Source organism: Mauremys mutica, chromosome 7, assembly GCF_020497125.1.
Source record: "Mauremys mutica isolate MM-2020 ecotype Southern chromosome 7, ASM2049712v1, whole genome shotgun sequence".
In the NCBI taxonomy this organism is placed as follows: Eukaryota; Metazoa; Chordata; order Testudines; family Geoemydidae; genus Mauremys; species Mauremys mutica.
This window is the reverse complement of record NC_059078.1, coordinates 20,601,337-20,629,298: the sequence shown is the minus strand read 5'-3', so window position 1 is coordinate 20,629,298 and position 27,962 is coordinate 20,601,337. Positions and strand designations below refer to the sequence as shown.

The window sequence follows — 27,962 nt, the reverse complement described above, 5'->3', positions numbered from 1 at the left end:
ACACAGCATCTGCAAGCATAAGTTCATTGCATGCAAATACGCATATGCAACTGAGTGCTTAGCTTTGGAAATCTGACCCAATGTCTTTGTATGTGGAGTTGGCCGGTTCAGCTGATTACATGTTCAACCTAGATAATAAATCAGGAGCATTGCTCAATGCCCACAGGGGCTATGACTAGAAAGAGAAAGGGAAGATAGCATCAAATTGCAGACACGCATTTGTGTGTAATATTTCGCAAAGACAGAAGTATTATGCAGTTTACTGGCTTCCCCTGAGTAGCGTTTTGTCATCTAGTTGCTCAATAGTCAAAGGAAAATTCCAATAAAGCTGATTAGGCCCCTAAAGTTCCTGCCTTAAATATAGACTAATAAAAAACAAAAAGGCACTGTTGGGAAAGCTGAAATGTGAATTGCAATGAATAATATCTAACAAAAGAAAAGACATGGTGATTTTTAAAAATTGATCAGAGGCCATTGGAAAAGGTTTTTATGGGAATCTGCATGGCAAGTAGGATAACCATGAGAGAAATCACGAAGTCCTAAACTCAGGTAAAGTTCCATTTTGTGATAGGAGGGTATGTGTTACAAGAACTAATGAGCTTTATCTGCAGGAAGGGAGATTTAGGTTAGATCTTAGGAAAAAATCTAACTATACGGGTAATTAAACTCTGGAATTGCTTCCAAGGGAGGTTGTGGAAACCCTATTGTGGAGGTTTTTAAGATCAGGCTGGACAAACACCTGTCAGGGATGGTCTAGATTTACTTTGTCCTGTCTCAGTGCAAGGGGATGGACTTGATGACTTCCCAAGGTCCCTTCCAGCCCTGTATTTCTATGATTCTATTACTTTAACCCAGGAGTCCTGATTCCCAGTCCCTTGTTCTAAAAGACCACATATTTTCCCTACGTAACAGTGACCTTTTTCCTTTGTTCTGCACGCTCACAGGATCTCTGTTGTCTGTGATGGTTTGCAGTTAAGGGCCAGGACTGACATTTTGCTCCTGGCTGGAGTTAACTATGAAGTAAAAAAACCAGCTGGCTAATTTGCCAAGTCTGAGAGCTATGGGAAGATACCTTGTCCACCATCTCACCGCCAGACCTATTTCTGGTCTTCCTTTTATAAAACCCAGTTAAAGGTGATGTGCTGTGTGTGTCTCTTTGATGAAGTCTTCCCCCTTTCCTTTAGCAAAGAGTCAGAGAGGGCCAGACCACATCTTCACTATTGGTGGGGTGGAATGGAGGACAGAATTTGGCTCAGCTTGTTTTCCACATATTTAATCAAAAGAGCAATGCCTCATATGTACATTTCCCTGTGTCACCACTAGACCTCCTACACACAGTCCTCTGTGGTTTTAAACAAAGAGAGAAAGAGATAGGGCCCAATCTTGCATGGTCCTGAGCTCTTACACGCATGATAGGACCCAGAGACAGAGGGTCAGATTCTGCTCAAAAGTCAATGATGCTAGTCTAGATTTACAGTGATGCAAGAAATCAGAATCTGACCCAGGAGGGAGGGAGAGGTGAACTCCATGGCTGTTTATGATAAACTGTAAAGTTTGTTTCCTTTATGTGATTCCTCCTCAGCAGGGCTTGATCACTGGAGCTCATTGTTCCAGTACAGGCCGTGATTCACAATGTTACAACAGGGCTGAGTTAGGCTTCTGGGAGTTTTTAATTACCTATCATTACAATCGGAACTATTTTTTTTCCACTTTGGATCAGAAATATGTTTTCTTGGGAGTATTATATTTTATAACATCAGTTCATCACTCTTTATTAGATTCATCATCTAGAGACTAAGGTAATATCGTCTCTGATTGCTTAAACACAGACATAGAAAGAAACATTTCCAAACAGAAAACGAATGGGCAGCAAAAAAAAAAAAAAGTGGGAATTTTTTATGTCTTGATCCATCACTGCCTTGAAAGGAGGAGAGACTGCTTTATTTTTAATAGGCAGGATCCTCAGCTGGAAAAATTGGTGGCATTCTATGAAAGTCCAACTCCACTCACTGGCGCTATACCCATCTACCCCAGCTGAAACTCTGGAGCAACATTTCTTTCTTGCAAACTCTCTTTAAAAAATAGGCACAGTAGAATTTAGTGAACAGGGACACCTGCCTGGACTGAGAAACCTAGATACTAGAGGCTTGAACTTAATCTTATTGAAATCAGTAGCAAAATCCAGTAGTGCTGAAACAGTTTGTATAGTGGGGGTGCTGAGAGCCATTGAACCAAACTGTAAACCCTCAATATAATGGAAACCAATTCAAGTCAGGCGGTGCTGCGGCACCCCCAGCACCCCTAGTTCCAGTACCTATGGCAAAATCTAATTGGCTTCAACAGTTCAGTGGTGTAAAATCTGGATCTAGTTGTGCCTAGGCATGATGGTGATTTGTGGCAGATTAGATAGATAGATAGATAGATAGATAGATCCCTAACAACAGAATTTGTGATTTAGATTGTAAGCTCTTTGGGGCATGGACTTTGCTTTCCAATTTGCTTCTATAATGCCTCACCCATTTGGAGCACTAGTTTTATAAAAATAATAACTTATAACAACAACCAGGGTCAGGCAATCATAGAATCATAGAATAATAGAATATCAGGGTTGGAAGGGACCTCAGAAGGTCATCTAGTCCAACCCTCTGCTCAAAGAAGGACCAATCCCCAACTAAATCATCCCAGTCAGGGCTTTGTCAAGCCTGACCTTAAAAACCTCTAAGGAAAGAGATTCCACCACCTCCCTAGGTAACCCATTCCAGAGCTTCATCACTTCCTAGTGAAAAAGTTTTTTCTAATATCCAACCTCAACCTCCCCCACTGCAACTTGAGACCATTGCTCCTTATTCTGTCATCTTGAGAGCAGTCTAGATCCATCCTCTTTGGAACCCCCTTTCAGGTAGTTGAAAGCAGCTATCAAATCCCCCCTCATTCTTCTCTTCTGCAGACTAAACAATCCCAGTTCCCTCAGCCTCCCTCATAAGTCATGTGCTCCAGCCCCCTAATCATTTTTGTTGCCCTCCACTGGACTCTTTCCAATTTTTCCACATCCTTCTTGTAGTGTGGGGCCCAAAACTGGACACAGTACTCCAGATAAGGTCTCACCAATGTCGAATAGAGGGGAACGATCACGTCCCTCGATCTGCTGGCAATGCCCCTACTTATACAGCCCAAAATGCTGTTAGCCTTCTTGGCCACACGGGCACACTGTCGACTCATATCCAGCTTCTTGTCCACTGTAACCCCTAGGTCTTTTTCTGCAGAACTGCTGCCTAGCCATTCGGTCCCTAGTCTGTAGCAGTGCATGGGATTCTTCCATCCTAAGTGCAGGACTCTGCACTTGTCCTTGTTGAACCTCATCAGATTTCTTTTGGCCCAGTCCTCTAATTTGTCTAGATCCCTCTGTATCCTATCCCTACCCTCCAGCGTATCAACCACTCCTCCCAGTTTAGTGTCATCTGCAAACTTGCTGAGGGTTCAGTCCATGCCATCCTCCAGATCATTATCCATTATCCAATCAGGGCAGCCACTCTAAGAGCCAACGTTCCGGGGCACCAAATCCCCATTTGTGTTTATTCGTTGTTTTGCTTGTGCCTTTTGTGGGAGAGAAGGGCAGGTGGATACTGAAAATGTTTTCCTCCTTGGGTGATAAGGCCAGCCCTAGTAACAACTCATAGCAAACTCCTCAGGAAGTATGAAGGGAAACGTCAACCCTCTCACCCCCAAATAGTCCAAATGAATTGTGCACAGATTTGTAAGGTCTGAATCTCCTCTCACACCGCTGTTAATAGGAGTAGCTCCAATGAAATTAATGGGGCTACAATCCATTTGGCCAAAGCCTGAGGTCTTTTTCCAGCAAAACTTCCACTGAAGTCAATGGGAGTTTTGCCTGAATACAAACGGAATGAAAACTGATCCTGAGAAGTGAGCGATCCTTACTCTTGTGAGTAGGGCCGTTGTCTCCAACCATGCTTTGCATGTGGGTTAAGGATTAATCATGTGAGGAAGTGTTGCAAGATCAGGCCCTGGGACTTGGTTCTTAGAGGGCCTGATCCAAAGCCCATTGGCTTCAGACGGGAATATTCCCCTTGACCTCAGGGGCTCTGGATCAGGTTCTAATTGCTCTGTTATTGTATCTGTTTGTATAATTAAAACACAAATGCAGTTGTCCTATACTACATGAAACAAATGGCTACACAAATACATTTTTTTAAAGTTAATATAAAGAACAATTCCATGGCCTTTGTCCTATCAGGCCCTTTAAAAATTGCATTTTTTTTATTCCTTCTCAAGATCACATAGAAATTAAAAATATCAGTTCACATCCATTCCTATTATCCAGCACGAGGACCCATAAATGGATTTATGCCTATTAAGTCTACTCCATGAAACTAGTTTACAGCAATATATGGGCTAGAAACTTTAATTCTTTCAGACAAACTGAATGCTTAGGATCACAAGCCATTTAAAAAGATCTGTGATTGTGTTTAATCCATTTTTAATACAACTATTTGTCTGCCTTGCATTGTGTGGTTTATAGAATAAGATACTTTTGAGACAGAAAAAAGGCTATTAGATTATCTACTTAATCTCTCTTTGCAAGAGTCTATTCTTCAGTACCTTGATCCAATCTAATTTGAAAAATGTCTCAAAATATGAGGTTTCCCGTTTCCACCATTTCCCTTATGGGAAAATTCTACAGTCTAATAGAAATCACTGTTAGGAAACTTCCTGATATTTAAGCTTAAATTTTCCATTGGTTAGTCTTACTCTATTACTCTTAATTATTCCACTTGTAGCACCCTAAGACCACTTTCTCTCTCTCTCTGATGTTTACAGACTTCAAATATTTGCAGATGGTTAGAATGTCCTGCCTTAGTCATCGCTTCTCCAAGCTCCCCTCCGTTTATGGATAAGGCTGTAGCGCACTCCTTCTCCACTACTTCCTCCAGTCTGAGGAACCATCCTACAGGGCACAAAGCTTTGTCAACAAAAGAGAAAGAAAAAGCAACAGAGTGAGAGAGGGTTGTTAGGTCAGATCAGTGGCCAAGACAAACACTCGTGCTCACACTAGGGAATTGTTTGCATTCAGTTTCTTTTATGGATGATTTTTCCCTTCTGCCCTTTTGCCCCCATCAGCTGTTCTATTCGCTTCGCCTTGTTTGACCAAAAGCACAGACGAGGATGCAAGGGCAACCAACCAAGACCCTCAAGAGCTGGTTTGGAGCTGGAGTCTGCTCCTATTCTGTCATGTGTTTCCTTCCACCTTTCTTGCAAAAGCCCCCAGTATGTCATGGGCATAGCATGGTTGAGTCTGAGGAGAATGAATGTGTTTATTAGATGCCTAGCTACCTGCTCCCCTCTTTGGCTCCTACTTGGTAGCTGTGAAATGGGACTTTCCTTAATGCAGGATCAGGCTGCCCTGTGCTCGTTCTCCAGCTCACCCCCTTTTTATCTTGCACTTAGTACATGCAAACACTTCTCCCATGTTAAGGCTCAGTGCTCTCCTGGGGACAGAAGGTGAAATGCTAGCCTCATTTAAGTCAATGGCAAAACAACCATTGACTTCAACTGGGACAGGATTTCGGGTAGAATTACTGTTCTTCAGAGGCAGTGAGGGATTAAAAGTGTGCCACATGAATGCACTGGTTAAAGTGAAAGACTTGCTAAGCAGATATAAGGTCCAAACACAAAAGTTACAGAGGGTCAATGTTCCAGCTCAGTGAAGCGTGGCAACAGTTCCAGGACAATGAATTGCTTGAAGGAACTAAGTAGCTATCAATGTGCACTGTCAAGAGCCTGAGGCCGAGATTTTCAAAGATAAGGGATTTGGACACCTCATTCCCATTCATTTTTGTTTGGAATCAGGCATCCAACTCCCCTTGGTGGGCTTCAAACTCACAACCTAAGAAAGCAATAGCCATGCTCCAAGCACAGTGCAGACTGGTGCCCAAGATCTCCTGATGGATGGCACTGCTATGGAAACTCAGCTCCTGGAGACAAATCCATTCTGAAGTCAATGGAGTTACACCAGGAATAAATTTGGCCTCCTGCATTATGCAAGCACTCATGGATTAGTGGCATACTGGTAAACACAGGCTGTGATGGTGACGCAATAGGTGGTATTTCTACATGGGAGAACCAGGCACAGGAACTGACTTGAGCCCAAGGTGTGGCGGTCAATGTGCAAAGCTATTAATTTGTGCAGAGGAAGCCGAAAGCAGGGAAGTCAATAATATAGTAAGTTTATATAATCAATAAGTGACAGGGAAAAGGAATCTGATACAATGAGAAAAACTTTCCTTTTTTTCTCATAACACAAGAATAGGGGTCACCAAATGAAATGAATAGGCAGCAGGTTTAAAACAAACAAAAGGAAATATTTCTTCACACAATGCACAGTCAACCTATGGAACTCTTTACGAGAGGATGTTGTGAAGGCCAAGACTATAACAGGGTTCAGAAAAGAACTAGATAAATTCATAGAGGATAGGGTCCATCAATGGCTATTAGCCAGGATGGGCAGGGATGGTGTCCCTAGCCTCTGTTTGCCAAAAGCTGGGAATGGGCAACAGGGCATGGATCACTTGATGATTACCTGGACTGTTCAGTCCCTCTGGGGCACCTGGCATTGGCCACTGTCAGTAGACAGGATACTGAGCTAGATGGACCTTTGGTCTGACCCAGTATGGCCATTCTTATGTTCTTATATTCTCTGGCTGGTTAGGAGTTGGCTGTGGAAGGAACTGGAGCAGTTGTGATGACAGCAGCACAACAGTTCCAGCTGGGTGTGAACAAGACAACTGTGTACACAAATTAAGCATACAATTTCATGCATAGTTTTGTGCAGACAATTGCACCTGTACAGTTAACATTAGACTTATAGCGTGCATCAAACTGTTTCATTTTATCAACCATTTAACCACATTTTAAATGCATGTGGCACAGAGGACAATAGCCAGCAAGCTAATTTCCTTAAAGTTTCCTAAACTTTAGCAGTTGTGCCACATGAGACAGCCCTTTCCTTCTTTTCATTCTCTCTAACCCCTCACCTAGGGAGGACTCACTTCTCAGACACCATAGTCCAGTCCTCAGGCATTGGCCAAGCATCCTGCCCTCTGTATGGAGATGCGATGCCTGTAGGCAGTGCCTACAAAAGGATGCAATGAAATCATAGATCTGACCACTGCAATGTAAATTGTCAGCTGAGCCTCTATCCAACCTCTACTCCACTGGACTATGCGCTAAATTGTGCACACACTTACTTACACCTGCTCTTTGCAGATGGAAAAACCTGTTAAAAATTCCAACCCTTGTAAGCACCCTTTAAATAATCTAACAGCTGTGCACACACAAGCCTCTGCCTTGCACCCGCACTCTGGCCCCACCCCAGTACGTGCAAGCTGGTGCTAGCATGTTTAAAGGGTGCAAGCAAGTATTAATGCAAATGCAGATGTTTGCAACTGCAAAGTGTGGATGCAAGTTGATACAACTGCAGCTCATGGAAAATTCAACATAAAATGGCTTTACATTGATTTGATTCCGAACTCCTAGGAAGGAAAGTTCTACACACACATGGATCAGAGGTCCAAAGGTCACCTCTAGATCCATATCTGAATTCTCCAAGTTCAGGGTGTTTGGATCCAGTTCTGGCAGAGCTGGACATGCTGTTTTGTTCAGGCTGAAGATGTGGCTTCCTATCCAGCACGTCACTAACTCATGTCTGAAGCTTTCAAATTGCTGACACACACCAGGACCCAGGACCCTGCCTTACAGCCAAGCCAGCAAACAACTGTCCCCACAATAATACGGCAGCGAGAGGATATGAAATGTGGCCTGTCATCTGTGCAAGGTATTTCATCAGTAACCAGATGGTTCAGAAATGTGCTTAGCAGCAAAATTGTGTAAGGGCAAGGAAAGTGAAGGCAAAGAGCAAGTTTGGCAATCTCCCCTCTCCCCACCCCCGAGATAATAAAGTCAATGAAGAATGGAAAGGGGAGCTGCCATTCAGTTCAGATTATGGAACCAAGCAAGCAAAGGCCCTAAAAGGAGCTATCACAGGCTGTTCCTTTATTACATTATTTACTGTTGACTGGCTGATCTGGCTGATTATATATTGTAAAGAGAGTGTAAAGTTTCATGTGTGTTGTTTCCCTTGTTTCTGGAACTGCTATCACTAGATAAAATTGTGTTTTATGATACTTTTATCAGGAGCAGAACTTTCCTTAATTCAGAGTAGTTTCTGCAAAACGACAGCAGCCTCCAGTGCGCAAAGCCAGGGAACTTGTGCAGAGAGTGGATTTAATTAACTACAGAGCCAATTTTCAGTCTAATTGAAGCTAGTCTCCAGTGTCATTAAACCCAATGAGGTCTACTCTGCTCTCCACAGTGAAGTCCAAGTAATGTTCATGGTGTCTTCTCCACGATCAGCTGAAAAACCCATTTCATTTGCACTCGCCCATTGTACTTTTACTAGGGTGGATGGGCACAACAAAATCTGACAATGGCTTCCTTGGGTGGACAATGAGTGATTTGTTTTCAGTATCTTGTCTGTGGTGTTTCGGTTAAGATATATGTTGTGCCTCGCACAGAATGGATGCATGCAAACTGGCTGCATAGACTGGGGCGGCTCTAGGTATTTTGCCGCTCCAAGCCTGGAAGGCAGGCTGCCTTCGGCGGCTTGCCTGCGGGAGGTCCCCGGTCCCGGGGATTTGGCGGCAGCCTGCGGGAGGTCCGCCGAAGCCGCGGGACCAGTGGACCCTCTGCAGGCATGCCGCCGAAGGCAACCTACCTGCCGCCCTTGAGGCGACAGGCAGAGCGCCCCCCGTGGTTTGCCGCCCCAGGCACGCGCTTGGTGTGCTGGTGCCTGGAGCCGCCCCTGTGCATAGATCCTCAGCCTGAGAGTGAATTAACTTAATGGCACACTTTGTGAAAAATCCATGTCACTATTGTTGTGTCTCTAACGTTCCCCGCTGCGTCTGATTATCATGGGAGTCTCTTAGATCTTTGGGATTTATACCAAACTCCGTAACATCCAGGTGCTGATGAGATTGTTTCTCATAAGAAGTAGCCTGTGCACTGACATATGTGGGCAAAACAAGGCAGAATTCCAGCCTTCCCTTTGAATACCTTAGCTATGGTCTCAGGATACAGCTTTCTGTAATGTTGCATCCCCATGATTTAAAAAATAGAATGTTTGTGAGCAGAATGCTGATGGAAGGTGCTAGAATGAGTGAGCTGGAGTCTGAACTCCTCTACTGATCCACAGAACAGGCAGTGGCAATGCAATGTGCCTCAACCCTGACCTGTATGGACTCTCTGTAGGCCTAAAAGAGGAATTCGCTCTATTCAGCCCTTGGCCTCTCTACTGGGACTGCCAGCAAAGAGTCAATTAGAATTAACTGTGTTGGTGGTTTTTGTGATGAGGACACAAGTCCACTTGGAATTGGAGTGAGACGCATCAAGAGGAAATTGGCCCTGTTCTGAGTTTTCAAAGAAGATTCCAGGGCTTTGACTTTGGCACCTTTCACCAGCCCCACTAGTCAGTTTTAATAGTGTGTAAATAGCCAGTCACCTACGAAGGTGCTGCCTGGAGTGAGTAATGGGTTGTGAAGCAGGTAAAGCAGGTGCTCAACATTTGCCCCAAGAAGAAGACTGAGATCAACACATCATGTGATGCTGTGATATTTTAGGTCCCATTGCCTGGCAATGCCATACACCTCCTCAATGTCAGCTCACTGGGTCCCTTCTAAAAAGATGGCATTTTAGGGACTTCGTTTCTCTATCAGCAGAGGCATTCATGTTTGTTATTCTTAGGCTGGCAGTGTCTCTACTGGTTAACTGAGTAACCTACCTCTAATTAAAGATTAAAATAACTAAGAGCTAGCTCAGAGGTTTGGTAACAAGATACAAAGTTTTTCTCCTCTAGATAACTGTTGCCAATCCAGACCAAGTCAGTAGGAAGTGAAGTCGTTACAATGTGCCAGCTGCTCAGTGACCCCTCTGTACTGAGATTGGTCATCTCAGTCCAGTTCCTAATGGAAAGGAGTCCATGTCATGGAAACCACAATTGTATGTGACATTAACAGGCACCCTTGTCTGTGACCTCAGCAATGAGGCCCATCACTCATCAGGGCAGGAAAACTGATCTTCAGAAGGTGGGTCCCTCTGCACTGGAAATGAGGCACATCATTATTATTCACCTAGCACCCATATGAAAGGTGTTGTACAGACTGATTTGAAGACAGGGCTCCTGCCCATTAGAGCTTATACTTTATATAGACATATAGAAATGGACATGGGAAGAAACAAAAAGCAACAGGCACCCATCTGCAGGAGGTTTTCTGGGGATACGTGCCTAGATATAACCTGTGCTAGACCTGTTCTGTGGTTCCAGAAAAGATTCCCAGGCTTGAATTGGGCACCTTTCCCCAGCATCATCATTCAGTTTTAATATTGTAATAACTGATCGCCTACAAAGGGGCTTCCTGGGGACATTTAGAGTCCCTTGTGGGTAATAACAGGTTTTAAAGCAGATGAGGGAGAGTGTGGCTGTTCCCCCAATGAAAAATGAATAATTATATAACTAAGTCTCTTTTCTTTCTAATGCAACACATATTGGGAACCTTGCACATGGACTATAGTGTGTGCATTGTTCCATGTCAGCAGATAAATAATTCACCAGCTGAAGACTTGGAAGCTTTTTCTTGCAGCTCAGGATTATTGTTTCACTTGACGCTGGAAGCTGGCTCCCTTTCTTTCCCGTCTTCCCAAGAGAATGTGGTCACTTTGCGCCTTGAGTGCTGTGCAGGCCAGTGCTCCACCAAGCTTGCCTGGTCATCAACGTGTGCATCTGCCAGAGTTACATGAAGAGCTGATTTCATCTGGGCTTTATTGTATTTCGGTTTATTTGTATTTTGCTTCACAATGGTTTTACAGCTGTTGCCTTTTGAGCTTTTTCCAACCTAATTTAAAAGCTAAGGCTAACTTAGGGCCAACTGTGTGTGTGTGGGGGGGTATTTTTGTTGTTTTAATCGCAGGGTGGATATGTGTGAAAACACATCTGACAGGGATGTCTCTGTGTGGTGTCCTTTCAGAGTCTGTTCCAGCCGAATGAAGAAATCAATAAACTCCTTTTGGAAGAGAGAAACCAAAACCAAATCCCCAGATCTGAAGGTCATCAAATTCTGGAGAAGCCTGGTGATGCCAAGATGGTCCCTTTTCTGTTCATTGGTATTTGGTCCCAATAGCAGAACCAATGTAAACCTCCAGTAGGAGTGGCAATATCTTAGTGTCAGAACATATGTGGCTCCAATATCTTTAATATCAAAAGACTAAGGATCTGAGCCAAATCCTACTGAATTCATCTAAAGTTTTTCCTTTGACTGCCAATGGGCTTTGGATCAGGCCCTAAAACTTTATGTTAAAAGTCAGATGTGAACCGTGGAATAAACCACATGGCCCTGAACCTGCACCATTCAAATCAATGGGCGCTTTGCCAGGGACTTCAATGAGTATTGAGCCCTGTATCTGTAGCCTTCCGTTTCAAAAAGGTATCGACATCTACGTCAGAGATGTCCAAAGAGGCTGAAAGAGAAGTGTGTAGGTTGTGCATGTACACACTATGTATCCATGTTCCACATCAAGTAGGCCACCAAAGATGTAGGTGCTGCACAATTGGCAGGGCAAATAATTGCAATATTGAAATAGACTCAAACTGCAACATTTGGATCAAAAGTCCGGGGAATTGCTTTGGGGCACTATAAAGATGGAGGGCCAAATCCTCAGCTGGCGTAAATTGGTGCAGCTGCATTGAAGTCAATGGGGCTACGCTGCTGATTTACACCAGCTGAACATCTATGCTGAAGATCTATCCTAGAATGCATTTGCAAAAGTAGGTACTGGATCCAGGACTGAGTTCTAATGCCTCACATTTTGGGTTGCGGGGGGAGGGTGTGTGTCCTTCATACCTGGAGTTTTGTTTTCTGCCCATCTCTAATGCAAATCTGATACTTGGAAACACAATGGGTGAAAGTACATATTTTGAGGGAGAAATTTTTGAGCCCACCGTTTGTAAATTCAGTCCATTCTGCAAATGTATGTTTCACTAGTGCAACAAAGAGGGCATACATGTTCTTTGCACAATTAATTGTGTGTTGTGTGATTAATGAACTATTGGATTGCTAAATCACGCAGTGGATGTCACTCATTTTGATTAAGAAGAAGAATATGAATTAGAAGGTATTTCATTTTTACAGTGTTGAGGCTCTGAAACCAAACAGCTGGGTAATATTATGCAACAATTGCATTAAAACACACATTAAATTTCCAACAGTTCCAGGCCTTGTTTGTCTGAAATTTGACTCGGAGCACAGACACTTATCAACAGAGGCCTAAACAAATTTCAGCACAAGCTTTATTTTTTTGCTGACTGAAAATCAAGGTCTTCTAGGGCTGCAGTTGCTGAGGCAACAAAAAGGAGAACATTAAATGATCAACATGAAGGCCAAAGCTATCAGAGTTGGAATGACCAAAAGTTAATATTTAACTTGAACCCGCTATTTGTTTAAAAACCTTTAGCTCAATTTATGTTACCAATTGCCTGGTGGAGCTACTTCAGAAATAACTGTGGACCATAGGAATTTTCATAGAAGTTCAGACCATAGGTCCATATATTTGGGTATCCTGTCTCTGATAGCAGTCAAAACCACCATAATGGGCAATTTTGCAATAACATGCGTATGTGGGAAGTTTTTCCTCTAATTCTATGTGTCTGATGGTCAGTTTATATCTTTAAGCATGAACAATGATATTGTTTGCCCTAATTAATATAACTGTGGATGATATTTTGAGCATCTATCAAAATGTCTAATTCTTTTTAAATTTTATCATGCTCTGTCATGTGGCAATGAATTCCAGAGATTAATTACTCTATGCACTGAGCCCAGAAGACATGGAACAGATGGAGGATGAGTTTGATGGAGGTCAGGGTATATGGAAATGGACTAGAACTAAAGATGGAGCAGAATGAAATGACCCACCTACCTCCAGTGCAGTCAGGTGTTTTCCTCATATGCCATCTTCAACCAGTGCTGTTTCAAAGATCTGGCACTGCACTGCCTTCCCAATCCCCATGCCGTTTTTTTCACCCAAGGAAGTTCCACCTCTGAAAAGCCAGTAGGAACATAGTAGCTTTGGCCACTTAACAAGTCTATTGCTAGTTTAAAGGTGGGGTAAGGAGGGTCACAACTGAGCTACCTGCAAGCTAACACTCACCCCTGAACAGATCTGCAGCTAGTGTAAATCAGTCACTGAGGTCAATGATGCATTGAAATCAAAGGCGCTAAGCTGCTTTACATCTGATCCCCTATTTCTTTTAGGATATCTATCTCTTCTGGAGCTGATTCACCCCATCGCTTAATGAAAATATCCAGGAGGAAAACTGCCCACTTTCTACTCCCAAGCCTATGAGAAAAGTCTCACCCAGCCCAAGAAAACATACTTCAAAAGGTCTGATGTTCTGTGTACCACCATCTGGCACTAAACATTCATTCTGTCTGGTGATTTATTGATCCATACTGGAAATCATCAGAATAGCTATGCACCATCACGGAGACAATGCATTCATTTCTAGCATACATTAGCACAGACTTTCCTTGGGGAGTGGTGAGATGTTGCCACTCCATTTCAAGTTTCCCAATCCCTCTGAAGATTTCAGTTCAATGGAAATATGACAGTTGTCTGCCTCGTGACTCTGACTAAGTGTCAACAGACCCTGGGCAAAAACTGTTGGGTCTCTGAGGCTGTTGCCCACTCACATCACTCCACTGAATCATGTCCAATTCTTATGGTTCCTTGTCATCTTCCTGTTCTCCTCCCTCTGTTCACCAAACCCAGAGGAAACGGGAGATAAGACTGTGTTCAGTCATTTCAACACAGGACAAAGGTTTTGCGCATTAAGTCTCTGCAAAAAAATGAAAATAAACAATCATATGCAACAGGGCTGTGACACACAATTGTGAGGCCCAGCCATGTTATAAAATGATCCCTTCCTGTCAATGCAGATAGAAAAAAAACCCACCCCGCATGTTACAAATATGTGAAGGAACCCTGGTTTAACCATGTTTATTTTCCACTGTCCCCTAACATGGGCTTAGATTGTGCCAGGGTGTATGCCTTCATGCATGGAGCTCACCTTTCCATCTGGAAGGACATATGTGCTGTTTCTTTAAAACTTTAGCAGGAAGTCAGGTGGGAGGAGCTGGGAAGGTGACAGAGGAAGTCCTGAATTCCCTGGAATCTTTTAGGGCATATGGGTGGAGCTGCCACCGAGGATCTGACCCTAAGGATTTGACTCATTGATTTTTGTCTGAGCAAAATATAACTGGAGCTGCCATATAGGAAAAAAACAGTACGCGCACAAATAAAATTGCTGAGTTTGGTTTGCTGTTATTGATGGCGTTATAGTGTTCACAGATCTGTGGATTCCAAAAGTTTCACAAATTTCATCATAAATCATTATTTGCCTAAAAATGCTATTTCCTCTTTGTTGTTTGTTAGCCTCCCGTTCAGCGTGTTTCAGTAACCCGATCAGGGAGCAAAAATAATATCATTTGACTTGGATACCACCGCTAACAGACACTGAATAGTTCAAGTCAACTGCCTGATAATTATTCATTCAAACTATTTGGCAAATATAAAGACATTCAAAGACAATGTGAATGACTTGCCAACCCCAAAGGGGGGAAATCTCATAACTAAACACTATTTGTAACTAATAGGTCTACGAGCTCCAGGTCTGAGTGAGGGCTTCAGGAGTGGGGAAAATCTATATCTATATATAATATATTCAAGGATCATTCACCCACCACTGACTACTGCTACTCTGGGGTTAAGAACAAGAGGTGTTTAACAGTGCACAGAAAAGTTATGCTGCACTTTATGACTATTTAAATGGACTCCCGTTCAATAAGACTTCTGTATCATAAACACAGGAGATAGTCTTTATTATACATGCTGCTAATTACTTTCTGAGGGAAAGAGGGTGCATGGACACATCCCCTCATCCATCTAGCTGTCTTGCTTTCTAAGCACACGCACCATCTTCATCACCATAATATTTGAATGCCAGCTCTTAGGCTTCCCTTCTCAGAGACCTTAAATGAGGCTTATTTTAAGCACTCGGCATGCTCTTTCCGGAGTCTCCTTCCATGCGTTCTTTACATCTTCACCACAATAGTAGGAACCTGTCACAAAGGGAAAGAAATTATCAAAAAAGACATCTGTAACAGGTATGACGCTGGCAGGCCAGGTGCCAATCTATTCCAGAGCCCCAGGCCAATTCACTTGTGTATTAGTATAAATCAAAGTGATTGTTAAATTTGCAAGTGTATATTCGGTGTTTAAATTTCATGAAAACTAGTGGGATGTTACTTGCATTGCTTCCACTTATCTGTATCCCATTTTATAATGTAGCAGCAAGCACTGACATTGTGGATACCCCGTGTGATGGGTTCGGTCACAGAGACCCTCTTGGGACTGTCGCCTGAAGTGCTGAGACTACCTTTGAGCCCATTTTCCCTGCCAGCTTGGGACTTCAGAACCCTGATTTGTCAAGCCACACACACCAGTCTGCTCCAACACAGACACAGGGTCTGAACCACATGCCCCAAAGCTGCAGATTTAACTGAAAACAGCTTAAGAAGTGCTCCTGTCTTTAGCAACCAGACACCTAGCTCCCAATGGGATCCAAACCCCAAATAATCCATTTTACTCTGTATAAAGCTTATACAGGGTAAACTCATAAATTGTTTGCCCTCTATAACACTGATAGAGATATGCACAGCTGTTTGCTCCCCCAGGTATTAATTACTCTGAGTTAATTAATAAGCAAAAGTGATTTTATTAAATATAAAAAGTAGGATTTAAGTGGTTCCAATAGTAACAGACAGAACAAAGTAAGTTATCAAGCAAAATAAAACAAAACACGCAAGTCTAAGCCTAATATGGTCTGAAACTGAATACAGGTAAATCTCACCCTCAGAGATGTTCCAATATGCTTTTTTCACAGACTAGACTCCTTCCTAGTCTGGGATGAATCCTTTCCCCTGGTACAGTCCTTGTTCCAGCTCAGTGGTAGCTGGGGGATTTCTCATGACTGCAGCCCCCTTTGTTCTGTTCCACCCCCTTTTATAGCTTTGGCACAAGGCAGGAATCCTTTGTCTCTCTCTGGGTTCCCACCCCTCCTTCTAAATGGAAAAGCACCAGGTTAAAGATGGATTCCAGTACCAGGTGACATGGTCACATGTCCTGTGAGCCCTGCTCCATTTCTCCAGGACTGGCCCGCACGTATGCAGTGGAAACTTGTGAGTAAAGAGAGCCATTTACCACCAATTATCCTAGTTGATGAGTGCCATCAAGATTCAAAGCCACCATTAATGGCCCACACTTTTCATAGTTACAATAGGAGTTCAGAGTAACACTTCATATTTCTAGCTTCGGATACAAGAATGATACATTCATACAAATAGGATGAATACACTCAGTAGATTGTAAGTTTTGTAATGATACCTTACAAGAGACCTTTTGCATAAAGCATATTCCAGTTACATTATATTTACACTCATAAGCATATTTCCATAAACATAGGGAGTGCAACATCACACCCTGTAACCAAATAACCCATCAAATAACAAAGAAACATTGTGGAATGCAAATGAAGAACTTTAGCAGAAAAGTGCTAATTTCAAAGCAAGCGATCATTGTGTGTGATGATCGGAGGCCAAAGACTGTAACTGCATTCCTTACTCTCTGTCATCAAAGGAAGAGCCCGTATGGGTAGCGTCACTGTCTGCTTGGTTTCTGTGAGAAGCAGCTATAAGTATGGATTCAAGGACAGAGCCTGCATCTCTGGACTGCTTGGATTCTTATAGGGAAGTGTACCAGATGCAAAGTGGAGATCCCCAGAGACAATCTGGGTACCCTGAGAAGACTTTTGAGAAACTTGCAGTTTATTACATCATTGCCACCATTTTGAATTACAAACTGTGGCTCACCTGTGCATATATTTTATCTTCTTTAATCCCTCAATCACTCTCATTTCCTTTTCTAAGCTAATACACTTGTAGTTAGTTTACTATAGAACTGGCTTCCATCATTGTCTTTTGTGTAAGATCTAGAGTACCAATTGATCTGGAGAAAGTGACTGGTCTCTTGGAACTGGAAGCCATCTAAATGTGATGTGATTTTTGGTATAAGTGACCTCTTATCACAAAGTCCAGTTTGTCTGGGTGGCAAGATGAACTGGAGAGTCTAAGGGACTGTCTGTGACTCCATGGTAAGATTGGTGTAGTGATAATGGAGTTCACATTTGTTACTGGCTTGGTGAAATCTAACTATAGATCAGACCACCAGTTTGGGGATGTCAGCCCTGTTTTCTGACAGTCTGCCCTGAGGTAAGCACTCATGGTCACAAGCCACTCTAGACAGCCTGACAACAGGTTGGAAATGTTTTCCTGAAACACCCCTGCTTTTTTAGCTGGTGTTAATCTTTCTGGAAAAAGATAAAGAGGGGTTTGCTGACTCAGTGAGGCAGGTGGCTCTGACAACACCTGGATATAAGGGAGTGACTTTTTGGAGAGAGGAGACTAGGGTACATCTGAGCAAGGCACCCTAGGAGCAGTGAAGCCTGAAAAGAAAGTCTGAGCTGAACTTTGCTGTTGTGTTATCTTCTTGCTATTTTCTAAAGCCAAGCCCCAGGGAGGGAAATCAGTTTGGACTTAGACTGCTTGGTCTGTTGGTGTGAGCAGGCACCTTTCCCAGCCTGGTCTACAATCTTTAAAACCACCCCTAAAAGCCTAAATTTAACTGTGAAAAAGTCATTTCCCTACGTGCTTTGTAAACTGAAGCTCTGAAAGTGAGCAGCAACAGCAGTTCACTGCTCTGACACCTGCTCCCACCTCTCTCTGCCTTCCTAAGGCAGCACTTGTTCAGCAAACACAAATATGTGTGCGGTGGAAACTGTGCACTTGAGCTGCCACACACAGTGCTCTGCTAAGTGTTTTAACACACACACACACATACACACACACACACACCCCAGATCCTTGATCCTACATAGAAATATAGGTTCATATGCATTTGTTTATTAAAGACAAAGGGCTGACTATATTAACCAACTGTCTTCTTGATCTGATTTATCCATTTATTTTTAGATCTGTGGACAGATGACACATTAATTAGCAGTAGCTGCGGTGGCTACTGTAATTCATCTACACTGCACACAAAGCCTGATCTGCCAACGTGCTGAGCACCCTCCAAAGACAATGGGCAGTCTGAGTGCTCAACACCTGCTAGGATTGGGCCCCTAAGGGTAATGGGCTGGATTCTGATCTCATACTAGTTTTACACGGATGCAGCTCAACTGACTTCAGTGGTGTGACTCCTGATTGACAGTAGGGTAAATCAGCAGCGAATCAGGTCCAGCAAGACAATGAGCCATGACTACGCAGAAGGAATCATGCCTTTAATTTGTCATCTTGAGAGAGCTGAATTATAGCCTAGTTGGTCCATTTTTATAACATTTTTCAGAAACCAGAAAAAGCTCACGCTAAGTCAGTGCCCTATTTTTAGCCTCAGGGTGGTAGAAAAAGACTCTCTCTTTGCTATACACTAGATTCTGTAAAAAGCGACAAAGCGTCCTGTGGCACCTTATAGACTGACAGACGTATTGGAGCATGAGCTTTCGTGGGTAGTTAGTCTATAAGGGCTGGTCTACACTGAGGGGGGGGCGGGGGGTCGATGTATGATACGCAACTTCAGCTAGGGGAATAGCGTAGCTGAAGTCGACGTATCTTATTTCGACTTAACTCCCGTCCTCACGGCGCGGAATCAATGGCCACGGCTCCCCCCGTCGACTCCACTACTGCTGCTCGCCCTGGTAGAGTTCCGGAGTTGACGGGAGCGCATTCGGGGATCGATATATCGCGTCTAGACGATCCGGGGGTAGTCTGGACGTACCCTAAGATGCCACAGGACTCTTTGTTGCTTTTTACAGATCCAGACTAACACGGCTACCCCTCTGATACTAGATTTTGTGTAAGCCCATCCTCTTATTACCCAGGGGAAATTAGGAAGTGAAACAACAATTCTGCTCTCACAGGTATAAGTCCATGCAATACTCCTACAGCCAAAACACCATAGTCTTTGCCAAATGTGACAGAAGATTTTTCTTTATATGAAAGTTGCTGAGCACTGCACTACCCACTCTGTCCCCTTCAAGCTGCCCTCAGCTGAGGAGCATTAAGCGTACAGTTCTAATCAATCATAACCTAGGAGTCTGAGGGATTGATTTATGAGGAAGGATCACAACAAAAGGAACTAAATATGTATAACTGCTCTAATGATGTCTAAGAGGTGGGATATAAAAACAGAGTTCCTGCCTGCTTACCTTTGGGCTTCTAGGCACTATGATAATACAAATATTAAATCATAATAATAATCTCACAGAAATGTTCACAACAGTAGGGGTGTAAACACTGGATCCTAAGCTAACTCTGGTTTGGGTAACTACATTTTGATTCCTTGAATTTCCTCCATAGATAGAGCCAGCTATTTCAAATGTGTGCACGTGTACTCTGTCTGATGCATTGACCCTCCACTTTCTATTCTGATCCCTCCCACTTCCCCACAACAGAGACACCGACCTCTTCCCAGACTAGAATAGTATATACTGTTAACAAAAGGAAATGAAACACGTAACCCACATGAACATACCATATGCCAAACAACACCCATGAACTGGATATAGTATGCTTCACTTCCTGTCCTAAACTATTGTGCAGTGTTGCCATGCACTGTTATAAAACAAATGTCATGTTCGATCCAACAGAAGGCTGCCTGTCAACGGATAGAATGGCACTTCCCATGTCCTTTAGGATGAAGGACACAGTATGAACAAACAATATTGTTGTTATTGTTATTATACTATTACATGGTTGCTGTAAACAAATCTGGTTGGGAATTGCAGCCAAATAAGCATAAATGCCAATAAAACAAAAACATTACATACATCTCATCTGGAAGTTATTTTTATTTATGTTGTTGCATTTTGTCATGGTGATGTTTGGCCTGTAAGTAGGAAAATCTGGACCCTGACATGTACTAGAAATCTCTCCTGTTCAGAGGCCCCAGACTTTTATTCCACTCTTATAGTTTTGTTTATGACTTTCAGCACATGTGGTTGGACAGAGCTGTGCCTGGTGTTCTGTACTTTATATAACCAGCATTTTTTTTTCAGCAGAAAATAATTGATGGTTTTATTTTTAAAAGAATGAAATAAAAACACATGGAAAACATTTCACTTTTATAGCAATATAGATCAGGCCACAGAGAGATGTGCAAATAACCCCCCAGTGCCCCCAAATAATTTAAAATGCTAAGTCACATTTTGTGCCCAACAACCCCTAGAAGTTGTTGCTGTAAGCTGATGACTGCTGGAGTACCTGCCCTCCCCTCTGGTGATCAAACACTTGTGTAGATTTCCAACCTCACTTATTTCCATTGGGTCCCTTCTTTGCTTTGCTCTTCACACACAGTGTAAGGCCACTGAGCTAACTCAAAAACTTGCATACCAAAGAACATTTTCCAGCTGTAGGACTCGACTCCCTTTTCTTCAGAGACTGAGTTTTATTTCTTCAGACAAAAACTATTGAATACAAGTTCACCACGTCATCTCTGCCCTTTCCCCTTGACCCACTGTGTTCTGTGGGAGCCTATCTACTCCCTGTAGGATTACACTCTGCAGACCATCTGTCTGGGAGTCTCATATAAACAGAGTTCTTTCCCCTGAGCCAGAGACTCCTTTATGATTATTGTTATATCCTTGGGGCAGCCGGTGTAGGAAGCAATCACTTGAGGCCAGAGAGCAGGCAGCTAACCAAAACCTCCATTTTATTTACATATATACAGAGAGCCCCTCAGCCGGTTGAAACCGGTTGAGCTAACCCATAATAATCTAACTCAGTTGCCATAGCAACAAAACCATGACAACCAAATACACAACAATTATCATACCCCCTACAGCATTCCCTCATCAGTTGAGCTACCTGTTGGCTTTTATGAGAATGAGGAATCTTCAAACTATCACCTGATCTCTGGCCTCATTGCCTCAGCTGAGAGGCAGCTGATTAGTCACAGGTGAGGCTGGGTCAAGCAGCCCCTAAAGAGTCAGCCTTGTGATACAAGACCATAACCTGAAGCCCTGAATGGGAGTTTTGCTTCACTAAGGGTGAAATCCTGGCCCCCCTTAAAGTCAACAGGAGCTTTGCCATTGACTTCACTGAGGCTCAGATTTCATTCTGAATAGAAATTTTAGTATGTGCCCTACACACATATGTCCTGAGTGGGATGGTCTCCAAAATGTGCCCCATTTATCAAGTGGAGAGCTGTGGTCTAGCAGAATAATTAGGGGCTGGGTGTTAGGAGACCTGGGTTCTGTTTCTAACTCAACCTAGGATTCAAGGAGTGCCCCACGCACACCACTGCATTTGTTTCCTTGTTTGTACAATGGAGGAAAATATCACTTGAACAGCATATATGTGAATTAGGGAAAGCAAGGAGAGACTGTATACTACAGCCTACATGTGAAAGCTAATTAGGACCCTGACTATCTGCAGCACCACCTGAAGCTGCTTGTGATGCTGGAGTTTCCTTTCCACTAGTAACTAAGGTGTTTTTCACACAGGTAGCGATAATCTTCAGTTATCATGTTCTCTTCTTGCTGCCTCTGCTGCTGGAAAACCCTAGAGCACTTAGCTGACTTTGAGCTATTTTTTAGTCCAATTGTACTTATTCAGTGTATGCAAATAGCCTTGATAGACTCTTCATTGCTGAGCTCTGTGGAATTTTCTTAGCAACGTGAGCCAGCTTAACTGGTCCATTGAAGGCAAGTTTCTTTTGCCATGTTGTTGCTCTGAGAGGTTGTTGCCACAGGGCTGAGGAATGGGCTAATTGAAGAGATGTGAACATTTTCTATAGAACTGTTTCTGCTTTCAGCAAAAATTTTCTATGAAGTTTTTCATGGGGGGTGGTGTTGGTCAAAAGTCAACATTTTTTTTTTTGGTTCCTGAAAACTGATCGTTTTTCAGTTTTTTGACAATCTCCCCTCCCTGAAATCTTCCACACAGAGAGACATTTTCCCTGGAAATCTCCATGTTGTCAAAAACCCCACAATCTTGCAAACAAACAAATAAAACCATCCTGATTTGATGGAAAATTTTTGACCAGTGAAAGACCTTTGACTCTGAGGACAGAGAATGAGTGGGAAGAGCGCTCGAGAAGAGAAGTACTTTCCTCAGGCACAAGGGCTGCTGTTAACATTACATGCACCTGTGTTTACAACCTCCTCCATTCTAGGCACCTGTGTTAGATGATGTTGCCTAATGGAGTTTGTGGAGACAGCTACTGTGAGGGGAAGGATGATCTTGGGTTTGAGACACTGAACTGGGGCTCAGGAGTTCTGACTTCAGTTCCTGGTTCTACCTGGGTGACCCTGAGCAAGGCACTCAATTCCCCAGCTGTAAAGTGGGATAATAAAAATTCCTTTGTCTATCTTGTCCAGTGATATTGTAAGCAGTCTGGAACTGGCTCTTGCTATGCACACATCGAGCACCTAGCAAAATAAGGCCCCAGTGTCTAAGTACTACTGAAATAGAAAAAATAATAATACTCATGATAGGTAAGAGGGGCAGAATCTGGCCCTAAGTAGCATCTCTCTCTAGACACTGATTGGTTATTTATTGACCCAATAAACCTGCCTTAAAAATGCAATTAGAATTGTTCACAACAAAGGACGGAATTTGTTAATTTTAACACAATTTATGTAGTTACAGAGATTAAATGGAAGATCAGACTAACCACCAGAAACTGACTCCAGTGAAATCCCTCTGTACTAGCTTTCAAAACGGGAACTCTTACTCAAGCAAAATGTTTGTGTTAATAGATAACAACTTAGCTTACACAGACATAGTGAATGAATGACCAATGCTGGGTTTTTCTGGGGGGCAGAGGGTTGGGGTTTTTTTTAAAGGAAAGTATGTGGGGGTACTTGCAACCAGCAGAAAGTATCAAAGATGGAGAAGAGTGAGAATGGCAGCTGTAAGGAATAGAAGGGAAAAGAGAGTTATGATTCCACTGTTAGCTAAGGTAAACCTTTGAGGGTCACGGCCACATTCATTTGTTCGCATGTAGGATTAAAGATTAAACTATTGCTGCTGTATGGTGCAATGTACATTCTAAATCAAGGGCCAGATTCATTCCTTGAATAGGCACTGGCGTAGGAATGGAGGGAAGTTAGCTGGTGTGTCCCCTGTTTGGGGACGGTGGGGGCCGACGCAGCCCGTAGCATAAGGTAGAGAAGCCCTCAGGCGGGTCCGAACTTGAGCCCCTCTTGCAATGGCCATTATGAGCTACTTGAGGGGCTCAGAACTGCCAGGGAGCAGGACAACCCTGGCTACTCCCTGGCTTTCCCCCAGGCCTCTTTGGAATGCCCCTCTGCTCCTCAGGTTCCTGCAGAAGTAGCAGAGTTGGTCCTGCAATATGTGGGAGGGACAGTTCTTAGATGGGTTATGCCTTTCCTAGGCTCCTTTGTGCCACAGGGCAAGAATGAACAGGGCCCCAAATAGTCCACGTGTGGATATAGTGAATGCAGCTTTTTCCATCCACGCAACTGGGAATGTGGCCAAACATAGCTCACATTTGGTGACTGTGTCATATCATGGTCATATACAGTGCAGACCTCGATCCAAACTCAAGGAAAAGACGGTTACTCACCTGTAGTAACTGGTGTTCTTCGAGATGTGTTGCTCCTATCCATTCCATGTAGGTGTGCGCGCCGCGCGTGCACGGCTCTCCGGAACATTTTTACCCTAGCAACTCCGGCGGGCCGGCTGGCGCCCCCTGGAGTGGCGCCGTCATGGCGCCCCTTATACACCTCAGCCGGCCCGTCCGCTCCTCAGTTCCTTCTTGCCGGCTATTCCGACAGTGGGGAAGGAGGGCGGGTCTGGAATGGATAGGAGCAACACATCTCGAAGAACACCAGTTACTACAGGTGAGTAACCGTCTTTTCTTCTTCGAGTGATTGCTCCTATGCATTCCATGTAGGTGATTCCCAAGCCTTACCTAGGCGGTGGGGTCGGAATGAGACGTGGCGGAGTGTAGCACCGCAGAGCCGAAGGCTGCGTCGTCTCGGGACTGCTGCACCAACGCATAATGGGAAGCGAAGGTGTGGACGGAAGACCAGGTGGCCGCTCGACAGATGTCCTGGATGGGAACGTGGGCCAGGAAGGCGGCTGATGAGGCGTGCGCCCTTGTCGAGTGTGCGGTGAGCCGGCACGGGGGGACGCGAGCAAGTTCGTAGCACGCCCGTATGCAGGATGTCACCCAGGAAGAAATCCGTTGAGATGAAACAGGCTCGCCTTTCATGCGCTCCGCAATTGCGACAAAGAGCTGGGAGGAACGCCGGAAGGACTTAGTTCGGTCAATGTAAAAGGCGAGGGCCCTACGGACGTCGAGGGTGTGGAGCTGCTGCTCACGAGGTGAGGCGTGCGGCTTTGGAAAGAAGACCGGGAGGAAGATCTCCTGATTAAGATGAAAGGCCGACACCACCTTCGGGAGGAAGGCCGGATGTGGCCGAAGCTGCACTTTGTCCGCGTGGAAGACGGTATATGGGGGACCCGCCGTCAGGGCGCGGAGTTCGGATACTCGTCTGGCGGATGTGATTGCCACGAGGAAGGCCGTCTTCCAGGTGAGATGGAGGAGGGAGCAGGAGGCCATGGGCTCGAAGGGCGGGCGCATCAGCTGGGTGAGAGTCAGGTTCAGATCCCACGTAGGAGCCGGCGGCCGCACTTGCGGGTAGAGGCGGTCCAACCCCTTGAGGAAGCGGGCAACCATGGGGTTGGAAAACACGGAGCGACCATCTACAGCAGGCCGGAAGGCCGAAAGCGCCGCCAGGTGTACCCTCAGGGACGAGATCGCGAGACCTTGGCCTTTCAGGTACCAGAGGTAGTCAAGGACCGTCTGGAGAGGGGTCGAGAAGGGGTTAAGACCTTGCTGATCGCACCAAAGGGCAAAGCGTTTCCACTTTGCCAGGTAGGTCGAGCGTGTGGACGGTTTTCTGCTTTCAAGGAGAACTTGCTGCACCGCCGCAGAACAGGTCCTCTCCGCGTCGGTCAACCACTCAGGAACCAGGCTGTAAGATGCAGCGACTGCAGGTTCGGGTGACAAAGCCTGCCGAGGTCCTGAGAGATGAGATCCGGCCATAACGGTAGGGGAATGGGATCCCGGATCGATAGCTCGAGGAGCAGGGTATACCAGTGCTGCCTCGGCCAGGCCGGAGCGACGAGTATGACGCGGGCCTTGTCCCTCCGTAGCTTGAGCAGTACTCGGTGGACTAGCGGGAACGGCGGGAAGGCGTATAGAAGGGGACCCGTCCAGGACATGAGGAACGCATCGGAGATGGAGTCCGGAGCCCGACCCTGGTACGAACAGAACCTGTGGCACTTCCTGTTGGTCCTGGAGGCAAACAGGTCTATTTGGGGAAATCCCCACCTTTGGAAGATGGAGTGGGCCACGTCGGGGCGAAGGGACCACTCGTGGGCAGCGAAAGACCGGCTCAGACGGTCGGCCAGCGTGTTCTGCACCCCTGGTAGAAAGAACGCTTCGAGGCGAATCGAGTGGGTTACACACAGGTCCCATAGGAGCATCGCCTCCTTGCACAGCGGGGAGGATCGGGCCCCGCCCTGTTTGTTCAGATAGAACATGGCTGCCGTGTTGTCCGTGTATACCGCGACGCAGCGGTCCCGGAGGTGTGCAAGAAAGGCGAGACAAGCCAAGCGGATCGCTCTCAATTCCCTGACGTTGATGTGCAGGGAGAGCTCCTGGGCCGACCAGAGGCCCTGAGTGTGCAGGTCTCCCATGTGAGCCCCCCATCCAAGCGCCGAGGCGTCTGTGGTCAGGGTGACCGACGGGCGAGGGGGGCGAAACGGAACCCCGGCGCAGACCACCTCCTGATGCAGCCACCAGGTGAGCGTCTGGAGAGTGGGGTCCGAGACCGTGACCACCAGATCTAGAGGGTCGCGGTGGGGCCGGTACACCGAAGTCAGCCACATCTGGAACGGACGGAGCCTCAGCCTCGCGTTCGCGGTCACAAAGGTGCACGCAGCCATGTGGCCCAGCAGGCGAAGGCAGGACCGGGCCGTCGTGGAAGGGAAGGCTTGTAAGCTGCGAATGAGCGAGACCATTGTCTCGTGTCGAGAACGAGGGAGGCAGGCCCTGGCGAGGGTGGAGTCGAGGACTGCTCCTATGAACTCCAATCGCTGTGTCGGCAGTAATTGGGACTTCTCGGCATTGACGAGGAGGCCGAGAGACCGGAACAGGTGCAGTATCTCTGACACCTGGGCTGTCACCAGTTCTTGAGATCGCCCACGGATCAGCCAGTCGTCGAGATAGGGGTATACGTGGATTCTGCGACGACGGAGAGTTGCGGCCACGACCGCCATGCACTTGGTGAACACCCTCGGGGCAGTGGAGAGGCCAAAGGGTAACACCGCAAACTGGTAGTGGGTCGCGTTGACCATGAAGCGCAGGAAGCGTCTGTGGGGGGGTAAATCGCCACATGAAAGTAAGCGTCTTTCATGTCGAGGGCGGCAAACCAGTCTCCCGGATCCAAGGAAGGGATAATGGACCCCAAGGTTACCATCCGAAACTTGAGCTTGCAGAGGTATCTGTTCAGCTCCCGGAGGTCCAAGATGGGACGAAGACCTCCTTTCGCCTTGGGGATGAGGAAATATCTGGAGTAGAATCCCCTGCCCCGCCTGCAGGGAGGCACCTCCTCGATAGCACCCACGCTCAACAGAGCCTGTACCTCCTGTAAGAGGACTTGCTCGTGAGAGGGGTCCCTGAAGAGGGACGGGGAAGGTGGGTGGGAGGGGGGGGGCGAAAGAAACTGTAGGCGGTAGCCGTGCTGGATGGTGCTGAGGACCCAGCTGTCCGATGTTATAGCAGACCACGCCGGAAGGAAGCGGGCAAGGCGATTGGAAAACAAAAGGGTGGATCCTGGGGGGAGTGATGGGCCGTCCTCGGCGTCCCGTCAAAAGGCCGGCTTTTGGCCCTGCGGAGCCTTGGACGAGTTCTGCGCCTGGTTGCGCCGCCCCCCTGACGGTCTACGGCGGAAGGGGGCCGTTCGGCGGTTGTTAAACGGCCGAGACCTGGCCTGGTTGAAGGGACGGTAGGGCTGTTGGCGGAACGAACGCCTCTGCGTGGCCGGCGTGTGCATACCCAGAGTTCGTATCGCAACCCTCCCATCCTTTAGGGACTGGATTCTGGCATCCGTTTTCTCAGAAAACAGCCCCTTCGTGTCAAACGGGAGGTCCTGGAGGGTGTACTGGACCTCAGGTGGGAGGGTGGAAGATTGTAGCCACGCAATGCGGCGCATCGTCACCCCGGATGCTACCGTTCGAGCCCCTGAGTCTGCTGCGTCTACGGCCGCTTTGATCAGTGTTCTGGAGGCTAACTTGCCCTCCTCCAGCAGCGCTGAGAATTCAGGGCGGGATTCCGGAGGGGTTAGCTCCGTGAACTTCGCAAGGCACCCCAAGATATTAAAAGTGTATCTGGATAAGAGGGCCATCTGGTTGGCGACACGGAGTTGGAGGCCTCCCGCCGAATAGATTTTACGCCCTAATAAGTCCATGCGCCGGGCGTCCTTCGCCTTCGGCGCAGCGGCAGGTTGACCGTGTCGTTCGCGGTCATTGACCGATTGGACCACCAGCGAGTCCGGGGTGGGGACGTACAAGTATTCGTAGCCCTGGGGCGGGACGGAATACTTCCTTTCGACGCCTCGCGCCGTGGGGGCAACGGAGGAGGGCGACTGCCAGATAGTGGCACTGTTCTTCTGAATGGTGCGAATG

The 27,962-nt window shown here is 45.7% G+C and overlaps 1 long non-coding RNA gene across 1 annotated transcript; it reads left to right on the top strand.

The window, feature by feature from the left end:
• The first annotated feature begins 404 nt into the window (after positions 1–404).
• Positions 405–14,453, top strand: LOC123375001. Its single transcript, XR_006581287.1, has 3 exons — positions 405–549; positions 11,097–11,232; positions 13,380–14,453. It is a non-coding gene; the product is annotated as an uncharacterized LOC123375001 (long non-coding RNA).
• The last annotated feature ends 13,509 nt before the right edge of the window (positions 14,454–27,962 follow it).